Below are 18,703 nucleotides of genomic sequence, written 5' to 3'. Positions count from 1 at the left end.
AGGAGGAAGCACCTGGCTCCTGGTTTTTTGATCGGTGCAGCGCTGGCCTTAGCAGCCATTTTGGGGGTGAACCAACGGAAAAAGGAAAACCTTTCTCTCTGTCTCTTTCTCTCTCTCACTGTCTAACTATGCCTGTAAACAAAACAAAACAAAACAAAACAAAACAAAACAAAAAACTAGCATAAAGTCTCATATTCTGACAGTGGACTAGCTAGTTCTATCTGCTTCCCAAGGTCATCCTCTTTCTTCTCTAAAATGCTATTACTTTCTATTGCTCCTCTCAGCTTTACTATAATGATTTATACTCCAAGCTTCTTCAACTGATTTTGAATTCCAGAAAAGAACACTAACATATAGTAGGTACATAGCACATGCTTTTGAAATGGTGTTTCAACAGTAAATATAACTTTGGAGCACATTAAAAGTGGAGTTTATTGTGATACTAGGATTTATTAGGTAGAGTTTGTTTCTGTTTTTTATTTAAGGTGTTTTCTGGAAACTGTTACATGATAAACTGAGATTAGAGCCAGCATTGTGGTACAGCCTGTTAAGCTGCCTACTGCAATGCCAGCATCACATATCAGAAAGATGGTCCCAGTCCATGCTTGTCTGTTTCCTACCCATCTTCCTACAATGCACCTGAGAAAGGAGTAACAGAGGTTTGTGTATTTGGGCTCCTGCCACTCATGGAGGACTAGGATGGAGTTTCAGGCTGTGGATTTTAGTCTGGCCCAGCCATGGCTGTTGCAGGCATTTGGGGACTGAACCAGCAGAGGGAAGATATCTCTCTGTCTCTGTCTCTGTCACTCTGCCTTTCAAATGAATAAAATATTTTTAAAAGAGAAAACTGAGGAACATCAAAATATTAGCAAGTTTGAGCTGATGGTGTTTCATGCAATCTGCATGTGGTCTGGGCTCTAAAGGATATGACCTGAATACTTTTATAGGATGAATGCAGGAGCTCACCAAAGTATTCTGATGGAGAATCCCTTATTAAAAGTTGGTTGACAATTGGTTAAGCTTAAGTTTGGTGTTACATTTACACTGACTTGAGGAGTTTCAGTTTGCTGATGTAAGAACTCCATGTGTTGAAAACACTTCAGCTGTAAGGGCTTTCAATTAATTACTTTAACAGAACATTTGAAATTCATGGTCATTGAAGAATAAATGATGCAGTTACTTTTTTGTACTGTAGACATTTTTATATCTTCAAATATATTATTTGTCTGGAGTTGGCTGAAGTAAAAAATAAAATTGAGTTTTGTCATCATGATTACCACCATCATCATTTTCATCATTATGGAACTGACTTTAAGAGAACACTGGTCAAATGCATATTATTGATTCTCATTTTAAACCAGTAAAATCCTGATCAGGAATGGTCATGATTATATAATGCAACATGTCTGTTCACAGGGAAACAAGGCTGCCTGGAACTATCTTAGGTGAACTTCTTGACGTCATCATACAAGAAAGCACAAAATCATCATTTCTGAGGCCCTTGGGCCATGAACTTTTGATGCTTTGCTTCCTTCATCATGAACAATCTTCCAATAGAGGTCAAGCACGCCTGTGTACATGACATCAGTTCCTTTACATCCTGACTGAGGTGGCCAACAGTGTCTAATGGATAAGAAGTCAACACAGCCATGGCAGTGATGTGCTGTGTGATCATCTAATTGGTGAAGATGTGAGTATTCTTGCACTCTGAAAGCATTTGCCTCACAGTATCATGTACACCAAAGCAGGCAGCCTGGTGGAAGATAACTCCAAGCACAGATACATTAAAAGCTTGGCATAGTTTGGCATAGGCCTTTAATCCCATCAGATTTGCAGAACTTAACCAGGCAATCACTGAGGCCTGCAAATTCCCTTTCACTTCTGGCTTTACCCATGTCAGCTGCTAGACAGTCATAGGCAAAACAAGAGGGTGCACAAAAAACAGGATATTGCCCTTGCAACATCATCTAATGCCAAAATTGTGTCCTCTATCCAGTCCACTCAGGAAGATCTGCTTGTATTTATCTCCAAAGGCAAAGTTGAGAACCAAGATGGGGAATTATGACAACGGTCAGGTTACCATTCCAGAAGATAAGGAATCCCTGTGCTATGAGTATATGAAATATACAGTCTATGATGACCACGTATTGCTTATCTATGATGATTTGCTTGTTGGTATGCTGCACCTGCAGAAGCAGCTTCACTTACTAAATGAGTACTACCATGGTCTTGGAGATAGCTATAGCCACTCCCCTCCTTCCAAGAAGACATTGGTGAAGGACACAGCACACCTGCCGTGTTTAAATGAAAGAGGAGCTAAATGCAGATGGTACTGGATTGGGAGCTAGCTTTGACTCCAGAGTTCTTATTTACTATTTTTATCTTGCAATTTCAGCACCTAGAACTTTCCTATGCAAAGCATTATCCCAAACTCACAGCATGAGTTCCAACTTGGAGTTTGTTAGAAATACAGAATCTTAAATCTCATCCCAGACCTACTGAATCAGAAGGACTCCAGCAATTCATATCTTTTTAAGGTTACTAAGTGCTAAGATTGCAAGCTTCTTGAAGGTAAAAATAATAAAATGCTGTGAACATTTTTTGCTTAGAAAATCCCTAGGATGGAGCAGGTTTGTTAGCAAATACACATGCACCATCCACCCCTCTTAATATAATCAGAATTAACAAGCAGTGTAATCTACAATTACTGTCAAGAGACCTTATTGCTCTCTTTTTCCTTGCCCCTGCCCAGGCCATTCCATTAACTGATTCCTGGGAAACATTTCAATGACAAGTGCAGTAAGTGGTTTGATTTCCCTTTCAGTTTATATTTGCAAGCAAAAAAAGAAAGGAGGAGGGATAAAGAGCATTACAAACCTTATAATGCAAATGAGACCCCTTTAAACAGCAAGCAATCAGCATAGGTACATGCCTTATGCTGTAGTCCCAAATGCAATCATTAGACTGCTTTCCCACTAGGGAAGAAGAAGACATTGAGTGCTATTGAACATTGCCAATTTTTATAGTGGATCAGCTTGAAAATATTTAGCACAGATGTTTCAGTAATTGTGACACACTGGGAAAATTCACATGTTCAATAGCCCTCTAACTCTCTCTTCCATCTGTGCAGTGTGATGGTCTACAGTTACTGCACAAGCCATTATATGAAACAGAGTAATGGGGTCTGGCTCAAGACCTATAGAAAGGTACTCTTTTACCATCTGTGCTCCTGTATTTGCTTGCAGGTATATATGTACTTGCACTTATTTATGGTTTTTGCTACATAGTGCCATGTATTTCCTGCACTTTGGTGAAGCAGAACTTTTCTCACAACCAGGGTCCAGGGAGAAGAGAAACAGGGAATTGGAATGCAGAATTCCCAGTTTTCTTTTCTTGGCTCCAGTCTCAATTCTAATCAAGGTCAGTAATGGCTGAAAGTTTTTTATGAGCTTCTGGTTGTTCAGTGTATGGAAAATAAGCTAAGTGACTCATTTGGGCTCCCAGTGAACAGTTGCCCAAGTCACAAACCATTGGCTTCATGTTTTATTTTCTTTTTTATTTTTTTTTTAACTGAGCAAAGAGCTATCCAAGCGGAGAGTTCTGAATATTCAAGTCCTCAGTGTTCTCAGTCTCATCTCTCAAATTCAGTGCTGTGAATCCAGTTTCAAAATCTGTGTCTCAATATTTAGCTCCTAGTGACATGCTCTGTCCTTTCTTGGATGCTGTTCTTCTAGAATCTTGTTCCATCCTCTTCTAACTAAATTATAAATTCTCTGAGGATAGGGGCCCTTTGTTACCTTCTCATTCTTGGCTCACAGAATTCTCCAAGCGATTCTCTGAAGATTAAATTAATGTAAATATGGTTGTCTTCTGCTTGTATATTAATTATTTTGAGATTATATTTGAAATATACTATGAAAAAACTCCTCTCTTTCATACCTTGCCTCATTTTCCTCTAGCTTTTGGCCCATACTCATACACTAAAAGACACTTAGAAAATAACAAATGATTTATCAGACTTTCCTCTCCTGCAACAAACTATAAGGAGAACAGATTTTTAAAATGACTCAATCATTTTTAATGTGACCCCAGAAACATTTTAGTGCAGTATTTTCAGCCATAGCTGTAAACATTTCATATATTTTGCAAGTAATTTGCAGGTTGAGTAAACTACCCTGTCTAGATTGCTCATAAATTGAGGTATGCCTCATTATCATCACAGCCACCTTAGAAGAGCTACTAAGCCAAATTAGGGAGTTTATTTTATCCTTAAACAATGTTTACCAATTATAAAGCCTTAGAAAATAGTATAGTTCAATTCTGACCTAAAGAGATAAGAAATATTTCTAATTCTCTGCTGTATATCTCAACAATTATTTTATTCCATGTCACAGATCCAGCTCATACATTGATAGTCCTAGAGTTAGATGCATATTTTTGGTGAGAAAAGATACAAATGGTTCCAGTAATTCCAGAGAAACATTATAGTATCTGCACAGTTACATACATTGTGAGAATATAGGAACAAACATAGCTTTTACCTATTGTTTATTTATCTTCAATCATTTATTCAATTTAGATTCACTACTTTTTTATTTTATTCATAGAAAGGGAATAAATTTCATGTATTTCATATATAAAAGGGAGGCATATACATTCCTACAACTGAACATGCTTTGCAAAATTGTACAATAAAAACAAGGCTTAGGGAACAATTGAATTGGAGCACAAAACTCAAAGTTTGTCAGTGACACACAAAAAGAAACAGTAAAAATGGTAGCGTAGTCTTACATGTCTTAAGTAGTAATAAATACATAAATATTTAATAAGTATACCACATTTCCTTTCAAAAGACCCCAAGCTTTCTTGTGTATTTGGATACCAAAAGGGTTGTCATTTGTTTTATAATGAAGTGCTACAAGGACAATTATCTGGAATTAGATGGAAAAGTGTCACACTAGATGTGTACATTAATTTTCTCTTGCTACCAGAAGAAAAAAAAATCACAGATTTGGCACTTTCCGTAAGACAAAGGCCTGGGCACTGTAGTTCACTTGATTCTTTGCTCCAGTTTTCAAAATCAATGTATTTGCAGGACTGGAAAAGAGAGCGTTTTTAAACTCAACTTGTTTCTGTAGAATTAGTTCTTGGGGGTTTCAGGTTGAGGTTCGTATTTCTCTGCTGGCTGTTAGAGAAAGGCTGCCTTTATTGCCGTAGGTCTTTCTCCAGTTCTTGCAGATACCCCTGTATCTCAGGACCAGTAACCAAACACCGCACTCTTCCACTGCTTAATTTCTCCAACCTTCTCTTCTGTTTCATGAAACTGACCCTGCCCAGAGAAAGTTTCCTGCTTTTTAAGGACTAGGGTGATTATATTGGGTGTCCCTGAGAATTCCAGGATAATCTTTTTTTTTAAAGATTTATTTTTATTTATTTGAAAGACAGAGTTACAGAGAGAGGCAGAGACAGAGAGAGAGGTCTTCCATCCTCTGGTTCACTCCCAAAATGGCTGCAATGGCCAGAACTGCGTTGATCTGAAGCCAGGAGCCAGGGGCTTCTTCCGGGTTTTCCACATTGGTGCAGGGGCCCAAGGACTTGGGCCATCTTCTACTGCTTTTCCAGGCCATGAAAGAGAGCTGGAACAGAAGAGGAGCAGCCGAGGCTGCCCATATGGGATGCCGGTGCTTCAGGGCAGGGCTTTAACCTGCTGTGTCATAGCACCGGCCTCTAAAGGGTAATCTTTACTTGATGAATGATAAACAGCCTCAAGTGCATCTGCGAAGTCCTTTTTTCATGCAACATAATGTATTAACAGGTTCCAGGGATTACTGTATGGACAGTCTGGAAGGGCTATTCTGTCTACCATACTGAGAATTTATAACATATGTCTTAGCCAGTGGATGGTTAGGTTATATCTGTTTTAATATTTCCATTTGATTCAGTTGTTAGGTGCCTTTTTCTGCATCAGCAAGTACTTCTTATTGTTAAAATCATGCATAAATAAACATGAAATTTATGTTATGCTCAAATTTTTCCTAAAATCTCAATTGTGTCAGAACAAATATGTGTCTTCAGAACAATCACTATGATATGGCAGAACTGATTGTATATATTTTAAGAAAAGAAAATTAGAGTTGTTTTTCACAAATGTAGGTTTAGTGGTGGACTCACTGGCATAATGTGTGCAGAAATCTGTCTCGTTTGAGATCTATTTTAACTCCAGGAATCAGGACTACTTACAACATTCATCTACACTTTAATTTTCTCAGAAGTAAATAAGGAGTTTGGCCAAACAGTCTATTATATTTATTATCAGATAAAAAGTAATTTCCATAATAAATCTAAATTATTAGTAAACATATAAGTAATATTAACAAGATTAGGGGCCTGCCCTGTGGCATGGTGGTAAAGCTGCCACCTGCAGTGCTGACATCCCTTATGGGTGCCAGTTCGAGTTCCAGCTGCTCTACTTCAGCCCCAGCTTCCTGCTAGGGCCTGGGAAAGCAGTAGAAGATGGCCCAAGTCCTTGGGCCCCTGCACCCATCTGGGAGATCTGGAGGAAGCTCCTGGCTCCTGGCTTCAGATTGGAGCAGTTCTGGCCCTTACAGCCATTTAGGGAGTGAACCAGTGGATGGAATACCAATCTCTCTCTCTCTTTCTCTCTCTCTCTCTCCCTCTTCTCTCTGCCTCTGACTCTCTGTAACTCTGCCTTTCAAATAAATAAATTTTAAGAAATGATTAGAAGAAGTGATAACTATTTTCATAATTTTAAGTAAGGAATTTAAACCAAGGCTCTAAATCCATTATCTAACAAAGTGACATGTTTATACATTTATGAAATCACAGGAGAATGTATTTTTGAGTATGTTTATAGTGGTATATAGAATGTTTTCACCTGAGTTAATGCCATAAACACTTGAGTGGAGACATTTTATTGGTATGGTTTTATGCATTACAAAATAAATCAGAAAGCAGAACAAAGAGTCAGTTGCCAGTGACAGTATTACCCCTTTATTTGAGTCAGTTCACTCAATTGCCCCAAAATTGTCCATTAAGGAAGAGAAACACCTGTGCTCAAGTGTTCAACTAAGGCTATTTGGTCAGAGCTTAAAAAAATTATTCCTGGCACCAATGTTTTAACTTAACAAATTTATTGAACATCTGTCACTTCCTAGGTTTCTTGCTAGATTGTATAGGAGCTAAAAAACGCTAGATCTCAGGCTGCAGCAAAAAACTCAGACACAAATAGTGAAGCTCTTCTTGGCCTCACTGTCTTCTATTTAATTCAACCCACAGCTAACAGGAAAGGGTCAAAAGGAAGCTCTATTAGATCTTGCTAAACTGCAGTTCCCAAGACTCCACATATATGTATATATAGATACATACACACACACATAAATATATAATGCATGTATGTGTATATCAGCTATCAGTTCTGATGGGCTGTCTGTTGGAGCTAACATTGGAACCTTGCTAGCAGATTACATCACCTCACACAATGAAGTCTGAGTATTTTCATCTATTTCTTTTCCTCTCTGCATCCTTTCACTTTACCCCTCCTCCCTACATGCTGAATTGCAAATCTCAATCTGTGTTCTTTGTGTTTCCTGGTCTTTACTCTTGGATCATATGCTATACTGTCATTTTGGCTTGCTTTTTTGACTTACCTACTGGATTCTGAACTTTAGATTAGCAGGGTCTGTGTCTTGGGTCTCTGTCTACTCAGCATTCAGGACTCCGGCTAAGTTATAGGAGGGACTCAATAAATGTATGTTGAATCAGTGATGCCAATGGTGGTGGCACCATTGATTGATTCATATTGAACCCTCTCAACAGATCAGGCTTAAAAAATTCCATATTCTGAACCATTACTTTTCGCAGTATGAGCTTGATACTTTTACATAGATGAAAATATTTCATTGGAGTTAATAAAAATGAGCAGCAAGTTTATATATTCAATACCTGTGTGGCAAGTTGACCTTATCAAATTTCACACACCTATTAGAATGACTACATCAAATGCAGTGACATGAGAAATTGGGCAAATTTTTGAATATTTAATGAAACCAATAGCCACCCAGGAAAATAGCTTGAGAATCATTTTTGTTGTTAATCATTTGTTAATATTAATCATATGTTAATCAGTGATATAAAATAAAGAGGTCAGAATATGGTATTCATTCTTGAAATAAAGGCATATGGGACTACGTGACAAAGTTAAAATATTCCAGGTTTTTTTTATTTTTTATTTTGCTTTGTTTCATTTTAGTATAAAAATAAGAAGACATTCATGCTGTTATTTCCAGTAGGATACCTTGTTTGTAGATTAGTAAACATTTTTTAGAGGTAGTGAAATCTGCTTTATCATTCTGTGCCTCTGATTAATTCAGAGTAAAAAAATCAACAACAATCAAAAACATCAGTCTGTGTCCCTATGAGCATATAAAACTTTGCATAATGATAGACCTTAGATCTCAAAAGTGATGGTGTCTCAAGCTTTGATTAATCTATTTATTTATTTATATGTTAATGATTTTATGTATGTATTTATTTATTTATTTATTTATTATTTGACAGAGTTACAGAGAAAGGTAGACACAGAGAGGGAGAGAGAAAGAAAAAGAGGGAGAGAGAGAGAAACAGAGAGAGGTCTTCCATCTGTTGGTTCACTCCCCAAGTGGCTGCAATAGCTGGAGTTGAGCTAATCCGAAGCCAGGAGCTGGGAGCTTCTTCAGGGCTAAAGGACTTGGGCCATCTTCTACTGCTTTCCCAGGCCATAACAGAGAGCTGGATAGGAAGTGGAGCAGCCAGGACTTGAACTGGTGCCTATATGGAATGCTGGCATTGCAGGCCTGGGCTTTAATCCACTGCGTCACACGCTGGCCCCTCTATTTTTAAAACTCAGTTTATATGGAAGACAATTTGATAACAAAAGAGAAAATATGCAAGGCAGATATTATTAAACCTTTAATATAATTTCATTTTTAGAAGTTTCAGAATTATTTTAACTCTTTATTATTTAGCACATGTAAATTTTATTCCCAGCACAGCCAGTAATCACTTCTTTATGCATTTCAAATATCAGTTTTTAGACTTCAGTCTTCTTTTGTGAAAAATTAAAGAGCTGATGAAATGAATCGCCATCCTTTCCCTCATACCATCTTACTTGTTTCCTTTCACACAATATTTAAACTTAATTAAATGAGACATAGCTAAATCAAATGTTGCTGGTCTTGAAACGTACATTTACTGGTGGTTAAAAACTCAACAACAATAAAAAATCCAATCAAGAAATGTGCAAAGGACCTCAATAGATAGCTATCAAAAAATAAATACAGATGTCCAACAAATACATGAAAAAATGCTCAAAATCATTAGCCATCAGGGAAATTCAAATCAAAACCACAATGAGATATCAAGTCACTCCTGTCAGAATGGCTAGAATCCTAAAGTATTGGATAACAAATGCTAGTGAGGTTGTGGAGAATGATAAAAACATCTTTACTGTTGGTTGGAATGTGAATAGGTGTAAACACTGTGTAAAACCATATGGAGATTCCTTAAAAAACAGAAAGAGTCTTGACATATGATCCAGAAAACCCACTTCTAGGTATATACCCAAAATATATACTGTAACAAGGAGATGCCTGCAGCACCATGTTTATAGCTGCACTGTTCACAATAGCCTAAATATGAAGTCCTCTAAATTATCCATCATCAGATAAATGGATAAAGAAAAATGTAGTATATGTACACAATGGAATATTATCGAGCTGTAAAGGAGAACAGAATGCTACCATTTGCATCAAAATGGATGCAACTGGAAGACATTATGATGAGTGAAATGAGCTAGATACAGAAAGACAAATGCCACATGTTTTCCCTTATATGTGGGAGTTAAAGTTTGATAAGAAAAAGAAAAATAAAAAGATCAACAACAACATAAAAATGCATGTGAATCAGTTTTGTTGAACATAGTTTTGTCAAGCTTTGTTTTATACCTTTGCCAAACCAATGGTTTTGAATGTTATACTACTATAGTTTCAATTTTTTTTTTTTTTTTTTTGTTCAGGCAGAGTTAGACAGTGAGAGAGAGAGACAAAGAGAAAGGTCTTCCTTTTTCTGTTGGTTCACCCCCAAAATGGCCACCACGGCCAGGGCTGCGCTGATCCGAAGCCTGGAGCCAGGTGCTTCCTCCTGGTCTCCCATGCGGGTGCAGGGCCCAAGCACTTGGGCCATCCTCCACTGCCCTCCTGGGCCACAGCAGAGAGCTGAACTGGAAGAGGAGCAACCGGGACAGAATCCGGCGCACCAACCGGGTCTAGAACCTGGGGTGCCAGCGCTGCAGGTGGAGGATTAGCCTAGCGGCGCCGGCCTCAATGGTCTTTGTAGTTTCAATGATTCCCTTAAAATGTACAGTGAATGGGTGAAATAGTCATCTTTCCATTTGATTATTGTTTAGAACTCTTGCCTGTATTCCTGCTAAACTAGGGTCTTTCTACTTGTTAATTAGTGGATCGTTGTGGAACATATGTTACTTCAAAAAAGAGAGAGCGACAGAAGGAAAGAAAAAGAAAGAAAAAAATAGGGAAGAAAGGAGGGAGGAGTGGAGAGAGGCAAGAAGGGCTACATTCTTTGAATTGTATCCATGAATATATTGAAAATGTTAAAACTAAGAAAGATTTTTTTTTAAAGCAGCCAGCCATATCCCACATCAAACCCAGTGCCTGGATTTGATTCCTGGTTTGGCTCTGGGTCTCAACTTATGGCTTGTGCAAACCCTGGTGGGCACCAGGTGATGTTTCAAATGATTTCCTTACATCCAAGTTGGAAATCCAGCCTAATTTTCCCAGATGCTGGCTTCTGCCTGGAACAGTCTTGGCTGTTGTGTGCATTTGGGGAATGAAGCAAATGTGAGCTCTCCCTATCTGTCTCTCAAATAAATAAATAATATTAAAAAAATTACTGGTCTTCAAGTTCTACTTCTTTTTTTTCCAACTTTTATTTAATACATATAAATTTCCAAAGTACAATTTTTGGATTATAGTGGCTTTTCCCCCCATAACCTCCCTCCCAACCTGCAACCATCCCATCTCCCACTCCCTCTCCCATCCCATTCATCATCAAGCTTCGTTCATTTTCAGTATCTTTATATACAGAAGATCAACTTAGTATATACTGAGCAAAGATTTCAACAGTTTGAAATGTAACTTAAATGTTCATGTTCTACAACTACCACAAAGCCAGTCTCTCTTTCTGTCTCTGTTTTTGTATGCATCTCTCTCTCTCTGTCTCTCTCTCTCTCCCTCTCTCTCACACACACAGGCATGGGAACACAAGTACATTTAAGTAGGAAAAGAAGCCTTCATCACTCCATAGACTGCAGATAGCAACAAGGGCCACTGGTGAGACTCCGGTCAGTTATTGAGGCAACTGGGAAGAGAATAATGCTGTGGAGAACACATTCTGTAATGGAATTGGGTTCAGAAGGCACAGTTTCAAGAGTTGAGAGAAATGGAAATGAAAAAATACTCTAGATGTGGGGACCAGTTAAAAAAAATAATGTCTGAACAATGACTGATTAGTTTTATATTTTAGTTGATACCTGAAGAGAATAGAGATGAATGGCATGAACAAAATTACTGTTTTAGTGTAATTGTAAGAGCACTGTTTGGGAACCAGCCAATCATAAGCAGGATATTGTTTAATGGCCATCCAGCAGGGGTTCATTGTTTAACTCTATGAGCTGCTGTTTTTTGTTTTGTTTTGTTTTGTTTTTGACAGGCAGAGTTAGACAGAGAGAGAGAGAGACAGACAGAGAGAAAGGTCTTCCTTCCGTTGGTTCACCCCCCAAATGGCCGCTACGGCCGGAGCGCTGTGCCAATCTGAAACCAGGAGCCAGATGCTTCCTCCTGGTCTCCCATGCTGGTGCAGGGCCCAAGCACATGGGTCATCCTCCACTGTACTCCCAGGCCACAGCAGAGGGCTGGACTGGAAGAGGAGCAACCCGGACAGAATCCAGCGCCCCAACCGGGACTAGAACCCGGGGTGCAGGTGCCACGGGCAGAGGATTAGTCTAGTGAGCCGTGGCGCCGGCCGAGCCACTGTTTTCTTATCTAAGAAATTTTATTCATGATAATAGGTAGGATAATTCAATGATATTATGCGCATGCACATTTTGCATGGTGTCTATGATATTTTAGATTACCACAAATTTTCTGAAGGTAAGTCTTTCTATGATTTGCAGTCAAGCCAATGCCTTGCTATTTTCTCACTTGTGAAAAGAGGATCTTGGGGGTCATTACCCCTTGTGGAAATAAAATTTGATGGTTTTCAATTCAGTGTGGCTCAATGCCTCCAGTCTTTATACCAGGTATCCCACCTGTTTCTTATTATTTTTCAGTTTGAGACTCTTTTTAATACATATGTAAATGAGCTTATATACTTAGGAAGGAGAATTGGATCATGTAATCACTCATTTACTCAGTAAGTATTTATCCAGGGCCTAACATGTCAAAGCACCCTGTGATGTGAAGACACAATGGTGATTAAAGACATTTTCTCTGCTTTCATGCACCTTAGATCTAGACTTGAAGAATCGCAACCCAAGGGGGCCAGCTTTGTAGTGCAGCATGTTAAGCCTCTTCCTTAGCCACCAGCATCCCATATGAGTGCCAGTTAGAGTCCTGGTTGTTCCACTCTGATCCAGCTCCCTGCAAATGTGCCTGGGGAATCAGCAGAAGATGGCCCAAGTGGTTGGTCCTCTGCCATCCATGAGAGAGTCTCTGATGGAGTGCCTGGCTTAGCTTCTGACTGGTCTAGCCCTGGCTATTTCAGCCATTTGGAGAGTAAACCAGTAGATGGAAGATTTCTCTCTCTTTCGATCTGTCTCTCCCTCTTTCCCTGTAACTCTGTCTTCCAATTAAATAAATGAATCTATTTTTTTAAATAACCTTCTTATCATATAGGTTAAATTGATTTTGTGTCAGTTCTGTAAAGCAAAGGCATAGAGTACTTACAAAATCCACAGAGTTAGACATTACCTTAAATTGAGAGTGGATATTTGGTACAGCAGTTAGGATTCCTGTTTGGAATGCCCACCAGATTCCTATATGGGAGTGTCATGGTTCAACTCACAGCTCTGCTCCTGATTCTAACTTCATGCTTATGCTCAACCAGGTAGGTGGCTTGAGTTCCTGTCACCAATTTGGGACCTGGGAGACCTGGATTGACTTCCTGACATCCAGTTTTGGTCTGGCTATTGTAGGCATCTGGGGAGTGAGTCAGAAAATGGGAGAGTACTCTCTTCCTCTCTCTTTCCTCTCTCTCTCCCTCTCTCTCTCTCTCTCTCTCTGTTTTCCTCTCCCTTCTAAATAATTAAATAGTTTTTTAAAAAGATCAAGGAGGGATTTCTCCAGGCTGAGGATGGAAAGCTTGCCCTAAATTTGAATATATTAACAGTTTACTAGATGAAAATAAAAGGGATGCCCAGTGAGAGCAAGCTACTAGAGAAAAGGTCCATGTTGGGAATGGGCATGGAATTATGTAGAATTGATGAACAGCAGAAATTTAGAGAATATCCAATGTTTAAAGGTAACAGAGGAGTCAGGAGAGGGAGGTAGAAATAAAAGCAACTTCATCCTGAGCACATTAGAAAACTGCTGAAGCATTTTAATTAGGAGTGGAGTGTCACCTGATCTATTTCTTTGTTCAGAATAAACTGAAAAGGAGACTAGGGTGAGAGCAGGTTAATCACAACACATCTAATCATATAGAACAGTCAATGAGTGGTGGAGGTGAATATGGAGCTGGAAGTGATACACACTGCAGGGAGAAGAGAGCTGGGTGAGGAGGAAGAATAAAAGATTGAGAGTTTGGATGACATTAAAAAAAAGTTAAATAGGGCAATGGCACCTACAAAATTGTACCTCAAAAAAATAGGACTGGAATTGCATGAAAAATATAGGAGTCATTCACATGTAGGTGGCTATGGGGGTCACGTATGACAGAGTAAAACAGAGGAGACTAGAGAAAGAAAAGAATGGCTGAGCAGTCTTAATGGAAATAAGAGATAGCCTAGCTGACCAAAGACTGGGAATGAACAGAGAGGGAAGATCTTATGAACTTACCTTTCTATGTCAAAAAATCACCTGATGCCATTTCTAGTCATTTGAACCAATTAATACAAAATCAATTAAGATGGAAATAGGTGTGCTTCAAAAACGTTCTAAATAAAGAACCAAATTTCTGTTTGCATTAGCCTTCTATTTATAGCCCTATTACTTATAGGTATCTACAAGATGAATGAGGCCCATGTGATACTTTTCGTAAAATTAGAAACGTTGAAATTAAAGGCAAAGGCAAGGTTTCATTAGAATAAAAAAATATATTGAATCAATTTTTGCTTATTATTGTTTTCCTTAGTATTTTTAAATGGATTACTCTTTATGCATCTATTACTTCCTTACTGCTCAGCCCTTTTTTTTTTTTTAAATTTATTTGACAACTAGAGTTAGACAGTGAGAGAGAGAGAGAGAGAGAGAAAGAGCGAGAGAGAGAAAGGTCTTCCTTCTGGTGGTTCACTCCCCAAATGGCTGCCACGGCTGGCGCTGCACTGATCCGAAGCTAGGAGCCAGGTGCTTCTTCCGGTCTCCCATTCGGGTGCAGGGCCCAAGGATTTGGGCCATCCTCCACTGCCTTCCTGGGCCACAGCAGAGAGCTCGACTGGAAGAGGAGCAACCGGGACTAGAACCTGGTGCCCATATGGGATTCTGGCGCTGCAGGCGGAGGATTAACCAAGTGAACCACGGCACCGGCCCCTGCTCAGCCCTTTTGATATAGCAATAAATCAATGCAAAATGTTTAAATGTGAATTTCATGACAAGTCAAAATTTTCTACTCTTTATTGAATTTGACCAAGAGATATTTTTCTACCAATGAATTGGCTATCTTCAATAGAAGCGATTTATGGGGACATACTTTGAGATTATTTTGATATGTTATTAATTTTCAAATCCAATTATTCCTGCCGCAACAATTCTTAGTACATGGTTTCAAGCTAGTGACTTTCTAGCTCCATCATTCCCTCTATATTTATTAGTTGACATTCTGCTTTAAGGACGTGGGTTATACTTGTTTAATTTTTTTTTAACTTTTATTTAATGAATATAAATTTCCAAAGTACAGAATATTGATTACAATGGCTTCCCCCCCATAAAGTCCCTCCAACCCACAACCCTCCCCTTATCCACTCCCTCTCCCCTTCCAATATACTTGTTTAATTTTTAGTGTGTTCATAATTCCCAGTTTTAGCTAGGGAAGGCTTTGTACGATGGCTTCTTTTTCTTTTACTTAATCTTCATAACTGTATCAATACCCATAACTGTATCTGTATGTATATGTTTACCTATATAGAGATGTTGATACCTCTGTGTGTTAGTATACTATACTACTGTACTTCCTGGCTCAAGTACCTTCACTCCCCTGTTTATTTAGGGATTTTGGTTCTTTGTAGTGAATAATGGAAATTAGAAAACAAAAGGTAGGTGTTGGGCATGGTCCATAGGGAAAATATACTTTAACTGAAATGCTAATGCTATTCTGTTCTAGCTTCTAGAAGATAAATTAACTCACCAAAAAGCTGGGAAACAAAAATGCTAATTTTTAAAATGAATTAAAATCAAATATAAACAAGCATTGCATAATGATGTTTTGGTAACTGTGATAGGCCATATAAGAGAAAGTGATCCCATAAGGCTATATTTCCTAGTGACTAGATGTCTTTGTAGGCAACCTCAGTGATGTTCCTGTGGTGATAACATCTATTGAACATCTCAGAATGCATTGCTGTGGTGTGAAGCAACACATGGCTGTTGTAGAATGTAGGCAAAATTTCTAAAGCACCAGCTACAAATGATACAGGACATTAATTACTATAATTAAATACATCAAAAAGTTTACTAGGCTTGGACTAATTATTATGAAAATTAAACTCATTTTCAACTTACATGTACAAAGAGAGACTTTGAAACGGTACTTAATTAGGATCTTAAGACTTTGAAAACTGCATTCCCTCTCATCTTAAATCAAAATAGTGGTGGAAACATTTAAAATTTTGTTCAATATTATAAAATATCATTTTTCTGATATTCTAAGTTTCTTTCCAAAGCACAGACTAATTGTAGCATTTAAGATTAATAGCTTGGTTATATATATATCTTTTGTTAATAATTAGACATTTAACTGGGTGTAAAATGGGAACTTGCTTTTAGTAATGCCTACAGTGTCTTCGATTCAAGCCAGTCATTGTACTAATGAGAATACAGTTCAATTCATGAATGGATTCACTAAATCCAGAATTCAGCTATGATTAAAAACGTATCTGCTAAAAAGAATATTTTCTGTTAAATTGTCACTGTTTTAGTCTCCCCCACTAGCCAAGTTTTTATTGATTACAACCCTAATTAAAAACTGATATTTCATGATGGTTTTCTTCATTTGTTACTGTGTTCTTTCGCTACTAAAAAAGTGTTGCAGGAGGAGGGCTGGGGCTTTTTCTTTTGTTGTTGTTCCCTAGCACTTCAATAGCTGAGCTGACCTGTAGCAGCAACCAAATACATAGTTGTTTATTCAAGAAGTAAGAAAAACATAATAGAAGAAATCAAAGCACAGAGTGAGTTGTGCCTTACTGATGGAAAGCTACATGATGGTAAACTGTTTTATGGGGGATCTGCGTAACCAAAATGAGACTGAGGAAACGGGGTGGTAGGGTGGGAAGAAATGGGTCAAGATGTGAAGCAAGGACAAAGAGGCTGTGATAAGTATCAAGATACAGTCATGATCCAAGTTCTTATTCGCAGCATAGCCTCAAGTTAAGTGTGCATATAAATAGAAAAGGTTTTCACTTTTGGGTTAGATTGCCTTTTATCTTAAGTAACTAAAGATTTAAACTATAATTAGAAATGTAGTGAAATTACTATGCAAGCATGAAACTGCTAAGTAGCTAAGGGAATTCTGGATCACAAATGGAGGTAAATTTTTAAAATAAAATTTATTATAACATGATGGTGCTACTTACTTGTGGTATATTATCTTTTACATGTACACTTGACATAAAAAGAAGAACATTTATATACATGATTCTGTGTACATTATCGCAGTTAAACTAAGCCTCACAATGACTTTCCTTTTTTAATTTTTATTTATGTATTTATTTTTATTTTTTGACAGGCAGAGTGGACAGTGAGAGAGAGAGAGACAGAGAGAAAGGTCTTTCTTCCTTTTGCTATTGGTTCACCCTCCAATGGCCGCTGCGGCCGGCGCATCGCGCTGATCCGAAGCCAGGAGCCAGGTGCTTCTCCTGGTCTCCCACGCGGGTGCAGGGCCCAAGCACTTGGGCCATCCTCCACTGCACTCCCTGGCCACAGCAGAGAGCTGGCCTGGAAGAGGGGCAACCAGGACAGAATCCAGCGCCCTGACCGGGACTAGAACCCGGTGTGCTGGCGCAGCAGGCAGAGGATTAGCCTATTGAGCCGCAGCACCGGCCACAATGACTTTCATAATGTCGGTATTATTATTATATTCTCTTATAGAATTTACATCATTTGTCTCTACACACATCTAGTTACTGTGACTGGTTTTAAGACAGCCTGGTTAAAGTTTTCCACCTTTACTAAACAACTTTTTTTTTTCCAGAAGGCTGCTATCTGTGTTTCAACATTTGTTAGTGTGGAAGCACTTTTTTGTTTCTTCTTTTTGTTTTCGAAACAAAAATACCTGATGTGATCTCAAGGAGCTTGCAGACTAATCAGAAGATGGATGATTTGTAGAGATTACAAATCAAAAAATCAAGGCAAACCTAAAAACAAATCATCTTGATAAAGGGACACAGAGGAAAGGGGGACCTGACTCTGTAGCCAACATTCAGAGACTATGTGCAAGAGAGATTTCCAAGGAAGCTGCTGAAAGTAACAGTTCTGGCTTTTTATAGATTGTCTTCGACCTATAAAAATGGAGCCAAAATAGAACAAGCTGTAGCCTAGCAGGGACCATATCAACAAGTTTAATCCAAAGAAGGTAGTCATCACCATGCACTGTTCTCAGTATTCCTTCCTGGTGGGGAGGAGGGTGCTGAGAATTAGGAGGCAGAGGGGATTCAGCCAGTGCTATAGTGAAATTAAAGCTTCAGAATCCTGAGAGTGGTAGAGGAAAATTTCAAATCCTTTAAGAGTGCACAAAGCTTTTCTCATTAATGAGGCAAACATGTTTGGAAAATAAAGCTAATCTTTCTTTTTTTCTGTATAAAATAACCACTTCATGTCAGAGGTACTTCCAGTGTTGAAAAACTAAAACTCCTGTTTGTAAAGACAGCCCTTTTCCTTCATAGCCTTAATTGCCACAGATGCTTCTATCATGGCGTTCATCACACTGCTTGGCAATTATGTATTAATATATCCTTTTCTGTGTGATAGCAATGACCTTACCATATATATTTTTTTTCCAAGGCTTAGTAGAGTGCCAGGTACACAGAAAGCATTTAATGTACTTCCGCTGAATCACTGAATTCTCTGTTTGCAGAATGAAAGATGTGGCAATTGTGTAAGAGGCAAGGTCGTTTTTACAGATGATGTGTTCAAATGTGTGAGAATGAGGCCCAGAAACTGCCATTGCCATTCAGAACATTTGGCATCAAGAAATCCTGATG

The 18,703-nt window shown here is 38.4% G+C and overlaps 1 pseudogene; it reads right to left on the bottom strand.

The window, feature by feature from the left end:
* Window positions 1-1,441: 1,441 nt before the first annotated feature.
* LOC100345336 (ADP/ATP translocase 2 pseudogene) lies at window positions 1,442-18,666 on the bottom strand (annotated as a pseudogene).
* Between the last annotated feature and the right edge of the window lie 37 nt (window positions 18,667-18,703).

The sequence above is a fragment of the Oryctolagus cuniculus genome, chromosome 10 (assembly GCF_964237555.1).
Source record: "Oryctolagus cuniculus chromosome 10, mOryCun1.1, whole genome shotgun sequence".
Lineage (NCBI taxonomy): Eukaryota > Metazoa > Chordata > Mammalia > Lagomorpha > Leporidae > Oryctolagus > Oryctolagus cuniculus.
The sequence above is the reverse complement of the archived record's forward strand: the minus strand, read 5'-3'. Positions and strand labels throughout refer to the sequence as shown.